This window comes from Trachypithecus francoisi, unplaced genomic scaffold (genome assembly GCF_009764315.1).
Source record: "Trachypithecus francoisi isolate TF-2019V2 unplaced genomic scaffold, Tfra_2.0 Contig01461, whole genome shotgun sequence".
NCBI lineage: Eukaryota > Metazoa > Chordata > Mammalia > Primates > Cercopithecidae > Trachypithecus > Trachypithecus francoisi.
Window position 1 is genome coordinate 1,369,466 of NW_022681433.1, and position 18,668 is coordinate 1,388,133.

At 39.1% G+C, this 18,668-nt stretch overlaps 1 protein-coding gene across 6 annotated transcripts in view; it reads right to left on the minus strand.

Annotated features, from left to right (window-relative positions):
- The window catches only part of DGKH (diacylglycerol kinase eta), a 222,378-nt gene that overhangs the window by 92,721 nt on the left and 110,989 nt on the right, over positions 1-18,668 (minus strand). For 2 of the 6 annotated variants that reach the window (XM_033234146.1, XM_033234142.1), the window contains exon 1: positions 6,834-7,087. The exons of 3 other annotated variants lie outside the window; for them this stretch is intronic. The gene's annotated coding sequence lies outside the window, so the exon portion shown is untranslated. Of the gene's footprint in view, positions 1-6,833; positions 7,088-17,288; positions 17,397-18,668 lie in introns of those variants that run through there. One more of the 6 variants, XM_033234141.1, reaches the window with a different exon arrangement.

The window sequence follows — 18,668 nt, forward strand, 5'->3', positions numbered from 1 at the left end:
TGAACTTACTTCAGTAATTTTTTCAAACTATAACCACCAGTCCCACATCAGATTCTGGGGTACATCTGCCTGTCTGTTCATCCATTCCATCTTTCCTCATGAAATCTACTTCCAACTCTTTAATTATGTATGTTGCTTTTTTATAGTCTTTTATGGAATAAAATAATTCACTTTGGAAACTTAAATGTGCCAAACTGCAATGTAGTTGTGCATCTGAAGAAATTATTATTATTATTTAGAGATGGAGTCTCGCTCTGTTGCCCAGGCTGGAGTGCAGTGGCGCAATCTCAGCTCACTGCAACCTCCACCTCCCAGGTTCAAGCAATGTTCCTGCCTCAGCCTCCCGAGTAGCTGGGACTACAGGGGTGCACCGCCATGCCTGGCTAATTTTTTGTATTTTAGTAGAGACGGGGTTTCACCATGTTGCCCAGGCTGGTCTCAAACTACTGAGCTCAAGCAATCCTCCCACGTTGGCTTCCCAAAGTGCTAGGATTACAGGTGTGAGCCACCGCGTGCCCAGCCCTGAAGCAATTATTTTGAGAGCAGAGATACTCTTATATTTCAAACAGTAAACTGGAAACCTCTACTTCCAAGAGCACAGTTCTGCAATTGCACATGTACACTTGAACCAAAATGAGGGTTTTTTTTTTTCCAAATTACCCAACCAAGCTCCAAAGCAGACTTGCTGAATCTAAATCTTGGTTTGTGGTGAGGTTGTGAAGAGTTCTTTGGTTTTGTTTTTGTTTTTGTTTTTTTGAGATAGGGTCTTGCTCTGTCACCCAGGCTGGAGTGCAGTGGCAAGATCTTGGCTCACTGCAAGCTCTGCCTCCTGGGTCCCAGTTCAAGCAATTCTCCTGTCTCAGCCTCCAGAGTAGCTGGGATTACAGTCACGCACCACCATGCCCAGCTAATTTTTGTATTTTTAGTAGAGACGGGGTTTCACCATGTTGGCCAGGCTGGTCTTGAACTCCTGACATCGTGATCCGCCCGCCTAAGCCTCCGAAAGTGTTGGGATTACAGGCGTGAGCCACCACGCCCGGCGGGTGTGGATAGTCTTAGATGTAGGTTGGCAAAGCTACACAGGTGATACTGATGTACTCCCCTGTTTATCAACCATGAAGGGGAGTGAAGGTATCCAATTTGCCTTTTTGTAAAGGCGGAGTCTGGTATAAGTAATGTCAAGAAAGTGCTCTTAATCTTTATGGATCTCTTTCTTTCTAGTATCCTTCTGCTCCCAAAATTCCCAGTGTTTTCATCTGCCCTCAATAGTGTTCCTTTTGGGGGATCAGTCTGAAATAGTCTTTCATTTATGGCATCCCATGTAATATAACAGAGGCCACAAAATTATGATTTCTGATTTTTTTTTTTTGTCCATTCTGTTTAAACCCTGAATTGTTGTTTTATTAAAAAAATTTTTTTTAAAAAACAGGCTAAAATTCACCATAATTAGAGAAGTACAAGTACAAACAGTGTGGCCTATTTTCTTCTGTTGACCACTGCATACTCTTATATGACCCAGTGGTCCCTGGAGGCATTTTGAGTTGCAAGTCACAAAGTCTCTTCCAATTCCTTTGTTTTTCTGTGGTCAATGCTTCTCCATTTTATGATCCAGTTGTCTCAAGTCCCATCTGTTTTCTAATATGACAACTAACCTAAAAAGCAATTTTCCCGAGGTGTTAATAGATGATAAAGGTTTAATGCATATTTTCTCCCAAGGGTGCTTGAATTTTAATGGAAGACTAAGTGAAGTAAAATGTCACAACAAATGTAATTCTGGCACCATGACCAAAGAAAGTGCCATCGGAATTTTCAACAGCTAGTGTCATTTTAACCAACAGAATAACAGCATTTTAGAGTAAGAAGAGACCTTATCATGCTGGTGCAATACTATACATGTTCATTTTATAGATGTGAACACTGTGGAATCTGCATTAAGTGCTCAAAAATTCTTGAACAATATTAGTTCCACGGAATCCCAGAACACAAATTTCATAACATCTAAAATGATGTAAAATAAGTTATAAAGATATAATGGAATAATAATAGGACTAAGCTAGACAGGCAATTCACACACATTATTATTAATCTACAGCTGAAACTTATAAAGAAATTCTGCTCTGCAGGCAGTGCACTATGTAAACAGAATCCTAAATCAAATTGTGTGCTAGTTCAACTAAGGTCTTCCCTATTCCCTTTCAGAATTACCTAAAAATCTTTTCAGATGTCTGCTTAGAACCATGTTTAGATTTATAAACAGATGCACACCTTCTCTCTCTACTGACAGTCAAAGATCTTTGAGAGTCGCTTTACACTTTCAGTTCTGGCTGACTGACATCATTCTAACTGGTTATTTCAGATTTCAGCAGAATAACAACTTACAGATCTTAGGGTATCAGTGAGGTATTTCGAAGGTATCAAACTTTGAAACATTCCTGAAGATATTCAAAATAAAGAGGGTGGCATTTGTCATGAACTTGAAAAAATTAGCACCAAGGCTGCTGATGTATCTCTCTAACAAGCTGTGTATCTTCTGGATGTAATATTTATTTCAAAAACCAAGCTACACATCAAGGAATTACCTATACAATGACACACATAATCAACAGAGAATTCTGGAGCATAGATATGAAATAAAACTCACTGTGACGAGATTCTACAAAAAAAATACAAGTACTAAAAAACAAACTCTAATGGAAAATTTCTGTAAATATATTACATAATTATTCTGAGAAATCAATGAATCAGAGAAAAGATAAAGACCTCTGGACAAGAGTGGAACGCCTTTGCCAAGACTGTGTCTTTCTCCATATTGCACCAGCATAAGGTCTCTTCTTAACCTGAAATGCTGTTATTCTGTTGACTACTGACTTATGGCAAAAGAAAAAAAAAGAGGCATTATATCATGGATCCTTCAAATATCCATGCAAATTAAGTATGAGCTAATTTTATTACAACCTATTGAAAAGAAGAAACAAATGCAGACACTAAATGAGTTGTCCACAAGTAACACATTTCTTATACGAGGAGTTAACACAAAAGTAACAGCATAAGAGAGCAAGAAAAATTAAAAATATTATTCCTTCATTGTACAGTACTGAACTGCATAACCATGTTCAGTTCAGTAAACCTTTCCCTGTTACAGATTCTGCATATCCAAGCAGCATCAGAGAAGATGGAAAAGAGGGAGAGTTGAAATCCAGCAACCACATTTTAGGGATGCCTATTAAAGAATGAGGGATAAAGTGCAATGATGTGAAAGATTGGCTTTAAAACACTTGAGATAAAAATAGGAAAGAGAAAACAGATGAAGCAAGTAGGACAAGAGCTAGATAATGCCAGGAGCTGGGCAATGGGGATGTGGGGTCATTATCCAGTTATCCTGAGTTTGTATACATTTGAAATTTTCGTTAATTAAAAAAAAGTACCTGAGTATTTGACGACTCCAAGAAAATCTCCAAGGAACTAAGAAGGCGAAGGACATGGATGTCAGCCTCCTTATATACACACAGACCCTATTCAGCTCTTGCCTCTGAGCTCACCTGGCAGACCACATCCACCAGGACCTGTCTCTGGCCTCCCACCCCCTCCACCATAGCAAACTCAAATTCGATGAGTAATGTGGCTCCCTTGCTCAAATGACCTAAAATGACCACAGAAGGTAATGAATTAAGACTTCCGATCGCTGATTGAGATGAGGGGGGATGGACTGAGCTGAAGATAGCTATCAAATCTTACTTTCATAATTCTTGGACTTCAATGACTCTGCTTAAGTTTAGGTCAGTTCGACTCCCTAAACAAAAAATCTACTTCTTGAGTAAGGAATCATGAAATCATAATGATGTCATTTTCCAGGTTAATTTGACATCCTTCTATAACCTAATCTTAGATTTTTATTGCCTTAAAGTATAAAATATAAGTGAAACATAAATTCAAATATCTGTTTCTATAAATAAGGAACCACATATTTTAATGCTGTCAATACCAGTGTTTTCACTGCATACATAGAATGTCCACAGGAACTAAATGCTCAAAAGCAAAATTTTTCTTTATCTAAATTTAAAAATCCAAAGTACTACAAAATCAAACTTTTCTTGAAAAGCATTTAATAAAACATTACACTTTAATAAAATAAAGATATGTAAGGCAGCAGAAGTCAAACATTTTTCAAATTAGCAATGAATTCATCACACAATTTATATAGTCTTAGAAGCTATACAAAGATTTTAAAGGAAAGCAAGCTACTTAACATCTTTCTGGGACTATCATGTTGATATGGACAGGAGACAGGGAAATACTGGATAGAAGAGGGTGGTTTCCCAGCAAAGGCCCTACTCTCAAGCCTGGAAACCATGACCTTAAATGAGAACAGTTATCCCTGTTTTCCCATTTGAATGTTGCTTTTACCAAAACCACCCTGGCCCACCACGCCCCCTCCCCCCGCACCCATCCTGTACCCATAAAAACCCTTAAACTCCACTTGCAGAAGGGCAGAGCAGCACAGCAGAGAAGGAGAGAAGCAGCACCTGAACATCAAAGAGGCAGCTGGACACTCGGAAAGGAGTTTGGGCCGGCCAGGGGAAGATTATCTTCCCACTCCATCCACTTTCCAGCTCCCCATGCCACTGACGGCCACTTCCATCACTCAGTAAAACCTCTGCACTCACCATCCTTCAAGTCTCTGGGACCTGATTCTTCCTGGATGCCAGACAAGGACCTGGGTACCAAGAAGGCAGGGTGTAAAAGGCTGTCACCCTGACTCTCCACTGAGCTGGTTGATATTTAGCTATCTATGGACAGCAACTGCTGAAAGAGTATTAATTGTAACACACCCCCAGACGCTACCATAGGGCTGGAGCCCAAAAGCGCTCACCCCTGCCCCAGCACCTGCTCCCCCATGTGCTCCCCCTCCCACAATGGGTTTGAACTTGGCCAAGGAAAACCAGCCATCCCTCCCACTCGTCACAGGTCCTGCAGAGGGGTCCAGGGAACTGCCCCCTCTTAATGTCTTTAAGCCTGTATTTCAGAGTCATGGTTCTAACTGTTACTTCACAGAAGAATCTGGTTCACCAGAGCATCAAAAATGGAAGATGAGAGTGAAACCATCAAGAATAAAGAGGTCCCTGTGCAGCTAGCTGTGCCCTCCTGCCCTGCCTTCCCTAGGAAAAGGACATGACAAAGGACTTGGCCTTGAGGAATCACCAAGAAAGGCTTCATGTGTTACTTGTTGGGGTATCTTACTATGGGATCTATATATACACATATGTGTTTGTGTGTGTATGTGTGTGTATATATGTGCGTGTGTATATACATATATACACACACATGTATAATCATATGATCAATAATAAACCCCCATTTCTTTTGAAGACTATTGGTCAAAGTTAGAATTTAATTTCACCACCATTTCTTTTGAAGACTATTGGTCAAAGCTAGAATTTAATTTCACTACCATTTCTTTTGAAGACTATTGGTCAAAGCTAGAATTTAATTTCACCACCATTTCTTTTGAAGACTATTGGACAAAGCTAGAATTTAATTTCTTATAATTCAAAGAAATTATAGTTATTAATGTTTAGTCAATCCACATTGTACTAGTTTCCTATTGCCGTTGTAACAAATGATCACAATTTTAGTGGCTTAAAACAACAGAAATGTACTCTCTTAAAGTTGTAGGTTTCAGAAGTTTAAAATCAAGATGTTGAACAATATGACAACGATAAATAACCCCATTAAAAAGTGGGCAAAGGAGCAGACATTTTTCAAAAGACATACAAATGGCCAAGAAGCATATAAAAAAATGCTCAACATCACTCATCATCAGAGAAATGCAAACAAAAACCACCATGAGACACCATCTTAGGGCAGTCAGAATGGCTATTATTAAAAAGTCAAAAAAACAACAGGTATTAGCAAGAATGTGGAGCAAAGGGAATGCTTGTACACTGTTGGTGTGAATGTAAATTAGTACAACATCTATGGAAAACAGTATAGAGATTTCTCAAAGAACTAAAAATTGTACTATCATTTGACCCAGCAATCTCACTACTGGGTATCTACCTACAGGAAAAGAAATCACTATATTAAAAAGATACCTGCACTCGTATGTTTATTGCAGCACTATTAACAATAGCAAAGATGAGGAATCAACCTAAGTGTCCATTAACCTAAGTATCCAGTATCCATCACAAATGATTGTATAAAGAAACTGTGACATACGTATATATAATTCTTTTTTATGACTGAGTAGTATTCCATGGTGTGTGTGTGTATATAAGTGAAACTGCATATATATATATATATAAGTGAAACTACATATATATGAAACTATATATATATATAAGTGTATACACACACACACACACACACACACACATACACCATGGAATACTACTCAGTCATAAAAAAAGAATAAAATCATATCTTCTGCAGAATAATGGATGGAACTAGAGGCCATTAATCTTAAGTGAAATAACTCAGAATCTGAAGTACCACATGTTCTCACTTATACGTGGGAGTTAAATTAATGTGTACACATGGACATAGTGTGGAATAATGGACATTGGAGACTCTAAAGGGTGGAAGAGGGGTGACAGATGATAAATACTTAATTTGTACAATTGTGCACTATTCAGGTGCTGGTTACCCTAAAACCCAGACTTCACCACTATGCAATATATCCATGGAACAAAGCTGCTCCTGTACCCTCTAAATCTATTTCTAAAAATGAATAAAATAAAATAAAGATGTTGGGAGGGCTCCATTCCTTCCAGAGACTCTAGACTCTAGAGGAGAATCCATGTCTTTGCCTCTCTCAGCTTCTAGGGTCTGCCTACCTTCCTTAGCTTGCAGCCCCTTCCTTGCTTCTCTCCAACCTCTTGCCTCCCCAGTCACATCTTCTCTGACTCTCTGATTCCTCTTGCTTCCCTCTTATTGCACCGGGCCCACCTAGATAATCCAGGATCATCTCATATGAAGATCACATGATCACAATTACAAAGTTTCTTTTGCCAGGTAATGTGCCATTCATTCCATAAGTTCCAGGGATTAGGATGTGAACATCTTTGGGGGTCCATTATTCAGCCTACCACACCCATTAAAAAACAATAATACATAATTATAAATTTTGGTATTGTAACAATAAACCAGTAAATCCATAGCACCTGAAATCTATTTTCTTATTATATTCATAATTTCAATAATATCAGTTAATATCTATGGATACCAACAACCAAAGGAACTAATAATTAAGCTCATTAAACATAGGACACTTATGGGGCTCTGATTTTGATAAATAAACAGAAAGATTACTTCTACAGCATCTTACATTTTCAAAGTGCTTTGCTATCAATATGATCATATTCACCATTTCATTTAATCTTCCACATAACTGCTCTATATAAGAGGTAAAAAGAAATGTAACTTTTATGAAATTGCAAACATGGTAAGTCACAGAGGCAGAAGATATAGTCAGGTCTTTCAGCTTTAAATCACAACCTCTTTCTCCTGTTATACCAGACAAATGGGGCCTATTTCTCAGGCTCCTTCATATGGTCCACAGAACTGTGTCTAGGGCACAACCCATTTTGTCATATTTTGTTATATGGAGCTCTAAGATTTCAAAGGTCATAAAAAACTGTTCGACAGAGATAAAAGGGTTAAGATATGGAAAGAAAGTTTCAGATTACCAATAACAAAATTATTTTTCCTATCATAATTTTTAAAATAATTAAGCATAATTTCATTTAGCTATATAATACATAGCTATGTCTTATTACTAAAATTGGTTTTAAAAATCTAAAAAGTACTGAGTACTCTAAGAACAGACTAAAGTCAATTAATATTACAATGCCAATATAAAGCAAGCATATTTTACAAGGTAAATAAAAGAATTCAAAACTGATAGGCAAGCCACACAAATCTGCAGCATAATTCTATTTAGTTTGCCTAGTATTTGCAAATTTGTGAGCTCCCTGTGAGTTCAATATCCAAGTGTTTGAAAAATTAGAGTTTTCTGGTTCTCCCTTATAACTTTATCTAAGAAGGTCTGTCCTTTTATTCTCCATCACGACATGCTATTCTTATCTTTATAGCACCTTTCTCCACTTACAAATTAACATTTGATTATTTTCTGACTGCACCACTTTATGTCTGTTTTGTGATTTTATTCTAAAAGACAATCCAACAACAGAGTACGTTAATGTTTTCAGTGATGGGCAAAGGTGAAGGGTTAGATAAGCTATAAGGTTGTTATATAAGATAAGTTATAAGAGCAAAGAGCGGAAGGTCACCTGTTGTGATAGTTTAAAACTCACACTCTCCATTTGAATCCATCCATTTATTCATTAGAAAATACAAAGCATTCCTATTTTCTGCCAAACAATGTTGCAGCCTCCAGGAAACAGAAACGAAATACCCAGTCCTTTCACTCAGAGAGCTCACAGTCCAATGGGGCAACACAGATAAGTGAAGCTAATTTCAATGGAATAGGTTCCTGTCATCTTCTAAACCACTTGGCATGGCTTACTAGACCCTTTGTGATCTGAACTGTATCTATGCTTTCAATCCCTGGGGTGCAATAAGAACACAGTGAAGGGGAAACTAAATAAGACTAAAGGGTCTGAGAATGCTTTGTTGGGGAAGAAGATACTCAGATAAGAAGGCAGGAAGAGGTCAGGAGCGATGCCTCATGTCTGTAATTCCAGCAATTTAGGAGGCCAACGTGGGAAGATCACGTGAGGCCAGAAGTTTGAGACCAGTCTGGGCAACCTCACAAGTCCCCATCTCTACAAAAACTTAAAAATTAGCCTGGCATGGTGGTGTATGCCTGGGAAAGCTGAAGCAGAAGGATCACCTGAGCCCAGGAGATTGAGGCTGCAGTGAGCTATAATCATGCCACTGCACTCCAGCCTAGGCAAGAGTGAGACTTGTCTCAAAAAAAAAAAAAAAAAAAAAAAAGTCGGGCAGGGTTGTGGGTAGGAAGGCCAAGTAAAGTTTCCTGTGTATGTCTGTGGGGAAAAAGCCACAAGGAGGGAGAAGGAGAAGGCATGGGTACTGTAAGTCGAGGGATATACGAACACATTGAAGAGAGATCAGGCAGGGGGTGGATATTGTGAATAGTGTGATATGACAACCATGGGCCGCAAATGGAAAATAAAATCAGATGAGTAATTATGAGGAACCTTTTAACCACACTAAAGAGTACAGATTTGATCCTAAAAGTGACACAGCACTGCTACTAAAGGGCTTTAAGCCTGGAAGAGACACAAACCAGATACTCATTTTAGGAAGATAACTGGCAGGGCAGCAGTGTAGATGGTCCACTTGGTGGTGGAAAGCCGTGGTGGGAGACACTTATTAAACAGCAGGAAACACATGGCAGGACATGAATTAGGCGTGCAGTGAGGCTGCTGTGCATAGGAGCACTCCATGAAGATTTCAGCAGCTGACAGAGATGAAAAGGATTCCATAGATTTTTAGGAGGTAGAATTAATGGGACTTGCTAACTCATTGTGAGGAGTGACTGTGAGGGAGGGTTTGGATGACTCCATTATTCATGTTTGGAGTTAAAATCATTTCACAAGTCCAAAATACTAAGATTTACCATTTATGGAGTAATTATAACAGGCCAGGTATATCATCTCATTTCATCCACATAATTCAAAGAGTGGCAAGCAGTCCTTTGCTGGGAGGACCCTAAGTCTTAGAAAGGTTTGCAACTTGTCCAAGGTCACTATGTGTAGGTAAGATTTGAAACTATATCTGCCTTCCTCCCTAGCCATCTGCGAGAGAATGAAGGAATGGCAAAGAATTTACTGACATTATCCTGAAAGGACAGGCAAAAAAGACTGCATGTGCTGCTCACTTTTTCTCCCCTTAAGAACAATAATCAGGGCTGCTGCACAAAGTTGCATCTCAACCTTATACCTTACTGTGCATGTTTAAATGGTAAGCAAGAAAGGAAATGCAAAAGTGCTGGTTAATAACAATAACAGTAATAATGACTTCATCCACGAACATAGGCAAGTCTATGTAAACCAGGCACCTTCTCAGAACAAAATATTTACAAGATATATATTAACACAGGGCATTGTTTTGGAACTATTACAACGCACATGGGAAATTGAGAAGTTTTTTCAGTATTAATTGTAATTACAGGGATCACAGTGACTTCAGAAATTATTTATGTAGGCTTTCACACACACTCCCACTGCAAATTAGCAGTATTAGTTAATGGACACATTAAATGTGTTACCATTCATTTAATATTTTCAGACTGTACCAGAGACTGGAACAATCCATTAGTCTCAGTCCCTTGGCACAAGCTCTTTTAGTTTATAACGGTAAATGGCTTTGTACAAGACACATATGTAATGGGAAATTTCAAAACAAAATAATTGTTTTGTATTGGTCACCACAAAACTAAAATATTTTTAAAACCTAAATTTTCCATTACACCATAATCATACTTAAGGAATGGAAAAGATATTTGAGTATGCCAAAAACTTCAAAAGATTTTGAGAGGCCGAGGCGGGCGGATCACAAGGTCAGGAGATTGAGACCATCCTGGAACATGGTGAAACCCCGTCTCTACTAAAAATACAAAAATTAGCCAGGCGTGCTGGCATGTGCCTGTAGTCCCAGCTACTCGGGAGGCTGAGGCAGGAGAATGGTGTGAACCCAAGAGGCAAAGCTTGCAGTGAGCCGAGATCGCGCCACTGCATTCCAGCCTGGGCGGCAGGGCGAGACTCTGTCTCAAAAAAAAAAAAACTTCGAAAGAACTATGAAAAATGATACCAAAAAAGTACTTTAAGCCATTTTAATAGTGTTTAAAGCTGTTCGCTGAACTGCCTGCAAGACATCACCAGGGTATCTCACATCACTTCGAATTCACAATGTCCGGACCTGAAGTCTTTTTCACAACCCCCACCACCAACCTGCTTTTATTCCCATTTTCAACCCTTAATCAAAGGCATCATTTATATACCAATCCTCCCCAAATCAGTAACTCCACATTCACTTCCTCCTCTCCTTCTCCCCTCGCTTTGGCCACATAGCTCTCCAGTCCTTCTGCACAAAGTCTCTCATCTAGCCCTTCCTTCCTTCCCAGCGCAGACAAGCTCATCTATGTCCTTATCCTGGTTTCCCTGAATATCCCGACAGTGTCCAAGGTGGTCTTCCTGCTGAATCCATTACTCTATAAAATGCATTCCAGAAGGTGGGTCCCATGTAGCATTTTAAAAAGTTCTGAATAGGCAATAAACATTTATGATACAAAATTCAAAATGTATTTAGAATGAAAAGCACATATCCCTCCTAAGCCTGCCCCCAGCTACTGACTACCTTTACTGAAGGTAAATATTTATCTTCTTGTGCTTCTCTCCAGGGATATTCTATCCATATACAACAACTATATGCTCTTTTGAGGTTTAAATGCATGCATGTGTGCACACACACAAACACACACACAGTAACATCTTACAATTCACACTGTTTCCCATCTGGCTTTTCCCACTGAATAAAACTTGAAGTTTGGTATGTATTGTTATAGACAGAACTCATTCATCTTGTTAATGGCTGCGTAACATTCCACTGCATGATATATTTCACAATTTACTCCAAGCAGCCTCTAACTTGCGCATTTGGGTTGTTTCCAATCTTTTGCTATTACAATGTGCAACCATATCCTTGTGAACACGTCTTTGTACACATAAGTGGCACACTTCACTACCCCTGCTGATTCCAGATAATGATAGCAGTGAAGGCACTGATGAATCTAAAGACTTGAAAACCTTTCTTTACACTCTGTCCTGTAAAGTGTGTATCTTGATATTGTGTTAAACGTCAGGCTAAAGCCTTTTAGAAGCTTATCTACAGTCATTTTGAGGATAGGCACCTCTGTCCTGGCTGGTAGACATAATTCTACATTTTCCTAAAAAGGCACATGTAACCTAAAATATATTCATACGAATACTTTACCTGTACAAAAAAAAAAAAAAAAAAAAAAACCTCCCCCAAATCTGAACTCTTACAAAGGCTCCAAAGGGAGAAGGATGAACTGCTTTGTACTGACAGCTTTTCTCACATTACGGTTCTGACAAACGGGGCAGCTCTAATAATATTGTTGAGTAACCAGGAGAAATGATTGTTAGCACCCTTTATGGATGGAATTCTGAAAAATACAATGATCAAAATTTGTGCAGAAACCAGACCACAAAGGCCAAATAGCCCACTGCTTTTACAAACATGAGATCTATAACACAGAATGCTGTGACTCTTGCCACTTGAAATATTAGGCCTATGTGGCTGCTGGTTACTCCCCTAGCAGCTAACTGCTGTCAGACATTTCATACTAAATATTATTGTGCTAGATTACTACAAAGCATTAATGAAGTATGTCAAAGCATCCCCTACCAACAAGAAACCCTACCAACTGATTCCAACAGACTACATCTCTGGGCATTGCCTGGTGTTTGGATCAATGGAAGACATTGCTGAGTCTTGCTGGAAGGGGCCTTACCAACTCTTGATGTCAAGGGCCAGGGTAGCCACACCTTCTAAGACGTCAGCTCTCTTTAACAGTTTCTTACTACTAATCTGTTTATCTCCAAGATATAAAGACTAACTTCTGCCTTGAGTTCCATGTCAGTGGGAGCAGCCTACCAGAAGGTTCCAAGAGTATGCTGACAGCTGGCCAACCCTCCACTCCAAGCCTGATCAGCTAATACGACCTGAGTTCCAGGACTGTCCCAAAGTCCTAAGATGTGCTACCAGCAAGTCTCAACCTGTGGCAACCAACAAAATAAACAACTAAAAAATAAAATTTCCCACTAGATAGCACTCAACCTACCTGTTCTCAACAGGAAGATCTTGCTTCTGACTTCCCTTGTCTGTTGCTGACTAGACTGTCATTTGTCTCTCATAAGTACAAACCTACCTTTGCCTTCATAAATTGAGATTTGGGCTCAGCAAAGCTTAAACTGAATCCAGAGACCACAAAAATGTGCAAGGCCGAAACCAGTAAATAGAAAATCTCTTTTAGCCAGAAACTAATTTCATGATTTTCTTGTTGGAGATTAAATCCTTATGTAAGACTAAAATGCAAAGGGGAATCAAAATTGCTAATCCTCTCTCATCCTCTAAAGACATATCAGCCCCTAGTGACCACCAGAATCAATGCCATGACACAAGCACTCTAATCACTGCTAGCTGGTATACTGTTCTAGGTGAGCTTTCTTCTCACTTGAAGGTAATAAGGATTCACTAGGAATGGCCAGACTAGACTAAATCCTATTTAAAAGTGTGGGCTTTCACTTGGTTACTGTGATTTTACTCTAATTATAGGTGCTTCAAATTTCTCATATGCTCTCATTCTCATGGAAAGAGCATAGGCTTCAAATATTAATTATGCTACTTAACTATATAAATTTACAGAAATTAAGTTATCTGAGACTCACCCTTCACCTCCTCCATTGGTTGAATGGGAGGAAGAATACCCCATGGACTTACTGAGATAATGAAGTGAGATATTAATATCATATGAAAATTACCTATGTGCCCATTACTTCTTATGGATTATAGGACACACCAAAAAGATTTCAGAAACAAATGAATAATCATTTTTTATCTATATTGAAAGCACCTTATATTATTAAAGTCTTATAGAAATAATAGGCTTTCCTTAATGTTATTTTAATATTTAATTATTTTAATTTTTTTTAAATAAAAGGTTGATGCTTTAAACTGTCTAATGGAGTCAAAATCTGTGAGGCATAACAATGTGTTCATATTTTTAAAGCATTTCATATAGGATGTAAAGCTCAATTCTGGAGTTGTTAATAAGACCAGGTGTGATGGACATGGAACTCCACCCCCCTTTTATTTTTTTTTGAGACAGTCTCGCTTTGTCACCCAAGCTGGAGTGCAGTGGCACGATCTCAGCTTAATGCAATGTCTGTCTCCAGAGTTCAAGCAATTCTCCTGTCTCCGCCTCCTGAGTAGCTGGAATTGCAGGCATGCGCCACCACGCCCAGCCCATTTTTGTATTTTTAGTAGAGACGGGGTTTCACCATGTTGGCCAGGCTGGTCTCTAACTCTAGACCTCAGGTGATCCACCCACCTCAGTCTCCCAGTGTGCTAGGATTACAGGCATGAGCCACCGTGTCAGTCCCATTGAACCCCTTTCTAGGTGCACATCACTGGGGACCTCTTCAGGGTGATTCAGGACTCCACTAGGCTTGGGTTGTTCACAAGGCATAGGGTTGCAAACATCTCGGGGATTTTCTGGAGAGTGTGAGTACCATGCCTCCCTACTATACCTTATTTCTTAACAGGTATAGTTATGAAACTATAGTTAACACCAAAGATTCTGGCTTTCAAGGAGGTTATGGAACATAAAAAATTTAGCAAACAGAACTCCATCACGCTAGCCAGGACAGAACTGTCAAGATATTAAAACTCTTCAGAGCTCTGCTGTTTCAATGAGATGGTTATTATGTATCAGACTCTCTTTTGCTAATATCCAGATATTAATAGTGGGAATCAAAAAAATCTTTTTTATTACCAGTAGCTTATTTTCCCATGTTAGGCCCCTATTCCAGGTACTTACATGAGATAAGCCACTGTCTTTTACAGAGTTTGAGGCTTTAGTCTGCACCACAAATAGGTACCAGAAGTGAGAGTCAATCTAAATGAGTACAGGACTAAAGAGCCTTCAACGAAACACTTCAGCCACATCAAGACCACGATGAAGTCTAGGTAAATTCCATAGCCCTTCTTCAAAAAGTACATGAATATATCAGTCAGGTGGGCAAAAGAAGAATAAACCTTTCACAGCAGTCTGCATAGCTTAGAAGCCTCTGTATAACCGGGCAGTTGGTGGAACTTGGGCTGCTGGTCCAAAACTTGACCCACCCTTGCCTGTTTTCATGCAGTAACTCTCAGAAGAGAGAGGTTTTAGAAGTTTACCTCCACACAGCTACAAGCTATGTCTTCAGGATCATGGTGACAATGACAGTGTCAGCTCAGGACCCTCTCTTTGGAGTCTGTAAAAGGCCTTGTATAGGAACACATGAGTGAATTGCGGATTTATAACCAGCCCCAAGACCAGGAGGCAGTACAGCACATGGCCATGCACTGGGAGCTACAACATGGCACACACACTGGGAAGGTCAGTCCTCCATGATACAAGGTTATAACTGGCCAAGCTTTTCATGTGACAGCAGTCTGCCACTGGCAATCCACAAGGTGCCAAAGGCTAAAGGCCACCTAGGAAGCCAGCTTCATGAAACACAGATATGCAGACTCAGGGATAAAAAGTTCAACATGGTGGCCAGGGTTTGGCCTCAGAAATACTGGGAGGGGGGCATGTTTGTGGAGAAGAGCAGATGAACTAGTCTCACAGAAGTTTGTTTATGGAATCCTGAATGGTCTGCGCCTCAAGTTCTAAGGAGATTGTAATTTCCCCCGCCCCCCTCTTTCCTATAACTTGGGCCGCTGTGATGGCACAGTTTCCAGTCTCAGTAGGGAGGCGAGTTCCTTGTTTTTGGTATCCAAATAATCCTATTCACAAGGTCACATACTTTAAAGACAGGGACCTACTCCTGAAGACAAGCAACACACCCTTTACATTTGTTTAAATTTGAGTAAAAACTTTTTAAAAATTTGGTACTCAGTGGCCAATTTTTTTTAATTTAGCACTGTATACCCAGAATCTAGCACAAATGTCTCATATATATAAGGAACTCTCGATAAATATTTGTTAAATAAACGAATGAATGAATTCTAAGGGCAGTCCTAGAAGCGGACAGATAGATGGGCAGGGGGCTGCTGTGCAACAGACTAGGACAGAAAAAGTACTGGAGGCAGCAAGTTGAAGGTTACTGATCAGGAGCTCTATATTTTCCCTGAGCCGTGGATCTTCAGTAAGGGGAAAATGGCAACACCAGGCACGGCAAATGATCATGACACCCTGACTGAATGTCTGACACAGCTCTTTGGATGACAAGTGCCCTCTCCCAACCTACTGATAGTGTCTATTAACCACTTCAGACCCTTTGAGGAAACTGATCTATGTCCTGGGACTCCCATGGTCTGATTTTGCAAGCAAGCCCTAGGTTCCCAGAGCTCCCGAGTTGGCAGAAGAACCAAGGACATGCTCACTGGGTCTTGCCTTCCTTTAGAAAGCCCATTTGAAAGATTTCTGGAAGGCTACTAGTGAAGGTGGAGATACAGGTTCTGTTCTTCTGCCACACCTTATCTTCACCCCAAAATTTTCGTCTAGCTACAAAAGGACCAGTGGTTTCTTACACTTTGGCGTGAGGAAGCCCATAATAACCTTAAGAGCTATTTCTCTGGGTTAGTCTTGGAAAAGATGCCATTATCACTACATGGAAAGATAAATACGAAACACCCACAGAAACAAAGATATTTCCTTTCTAAAAGCCCCTAATTTCTAAGATATAGAAAAAGGAAGAAGAATTTTAAAGTTAAGATAAATTATCAGCTTTCAGAGTATAAAGCCATCTAAATTGCACATAAATCAGTTTTAAAAGGCAAAAAACACAACCACTTAAATTGCATTAATATGGCATCATTTTAGAGTGCTATAAAATACTTTAACTAATATAAATGTTAAAATATGAGGTTTGCTGCTATCAGTCATCTAATAATTATGTAAGCCAAGGTGGGACCACTTCAATGATTAATGAAAGGCAAGAATCATGTTTGTAAACATGGTATAAAAGAGTCTTAAGTCATTACATAAATATTTCAATGAGGATGCAAGAATTTATGGGTATAATATATATAAACCAATAGCACAGGGAGGGATTAGAAAACTGTTCTCTAAGCCAAAACATGACCTAATACTTTTTGTCCAAAAAAATCCACTACAGTTTACAAATGTCACTCATTCATTCATTCAACAAGGATATATCCCTTCACTTATTCAACAAATACTTATTAGCTTTCCCTCTGTGCCAGGCACTGTGCTAGCCTTGAGGATTCAGTCGTAAAGAAGACACAGTCTTTGCATCTGCAAGGAAATGTGTTTCCACCATCTCTCCTCACCCCCTCTCACATGCACATACCATGCAAAGATCTCCCCAACTGCATTATAGAAAGATTGTCATTTAGCTCTTGCTGTATGGTATAATGAGCCTCCATGTGTAGTGTCTAGCACAGTGCCCAGCAGTCTCTAAATTCACTCTTCTTTGACTATTCCCAACAAACATCAAGAGCTGAGAGCCCTGAATTCCATATTAGCTGTGCCCTGCTATTAGTCATCTAACCTTGAGAAATTCATTTCAGCACTTGAAGCTGAATCTGCTCTGAGAACTCTCTTCTTGAAGGCCCCTTTCAGCTCACAGGGAATGAGATGACTAAAGATTTCTAATAATGGGAAGAGCTATTACCTCACAAAGGGCCTGTTCTATCAGATGACTCAAGTTAGAAAGTTCTCTGTTATACTGAGCTCGAATTATTCCTCCACAAATTCATTCACGGGTCTTGCACACTACAGTAACACAAAACCTATCTACAGCCTCTACTACATGGTAATGCCTCATTAAAAAGACATCTGTCACATTTTTCCAATTTTTTAAAATAAAAGAGTGCCCTTAAATGCCAATCAATCCCAGGATTCCCGGATCTTTTTTATAATATTGGTTACCATCCTTTCTCTTTAAAGTACCGTGCCAAAATACAATGAAATATTCTAAATTTGTAGTCTGACCAGCAAGTGCTTGCTATACATCTGGTGATGCAGCATAAAACTCTGCTTGACTTGTAGATAAAACAACCGAACACGTAATAACCAGTTAGAGGAATACTATCTGAACCACATTTATTTAAAACGCCATAATAAAGACGCAGCATAGCAAAGTCATGAAGACACAAACTGAGGCCAGATCATGTGGACAGGTTCAGATTCTAGTCATTACGTTATTAGATGTTAGCCTCTCTGTTTCAGATTCCTCATCTATCAAGTGGGAATCATAATGATTCTTACACTGTAGGATTCATATAAAGAATTGAATGAGTTATCAGACATAAAGCATTCAGAACAGAAATACAATAGTTACAACAAATATCAAATAAGGTAGGCAACTTGTCAGTGATTATTCAGGTGATAATCTAAATACCTTTTGTGTGTGTGCATTCACAAGTGATATGAAAAGAAATTAGCTTTTAGTTATTTCCTTTGTAAGTAAATATTGATAGATTAATGGAGAAAAACAAACTGACAGCTTTTTAAGTTCAAAGGATGTGATGTCCCTCTAAGAGAGAGATGAAGTAAACTATATTAACTGAGAGGAAGCTAAAGGAAAAGCGGAATAAATAGAAAGGAAACATTAAAGGAATTCTTAAGAACATTTTGTTCTGTACCACTAAAACCCAGCCTGCTCATTCAATTATATTATGAATGCATAATTTCTGCTATTTGATGTGCCATAAGAGTATGTTCTCATGTTTATCGGTGTCTTTTTATGTAGACTTTTTAAACCCTCGTAGAAAGAATCATAATCTGAAGCTAATACATTTTAGTCACATCTGCTGTGGCAAGTGACCCCTGAACTAAAATCCCTCTTTGTTCTAGTGATCATTTAGTTCTAAATATGAGTGCTACCAGAGGGTGCCTGTGTTTCATCAACTGAGTAAACCCGTGCGGA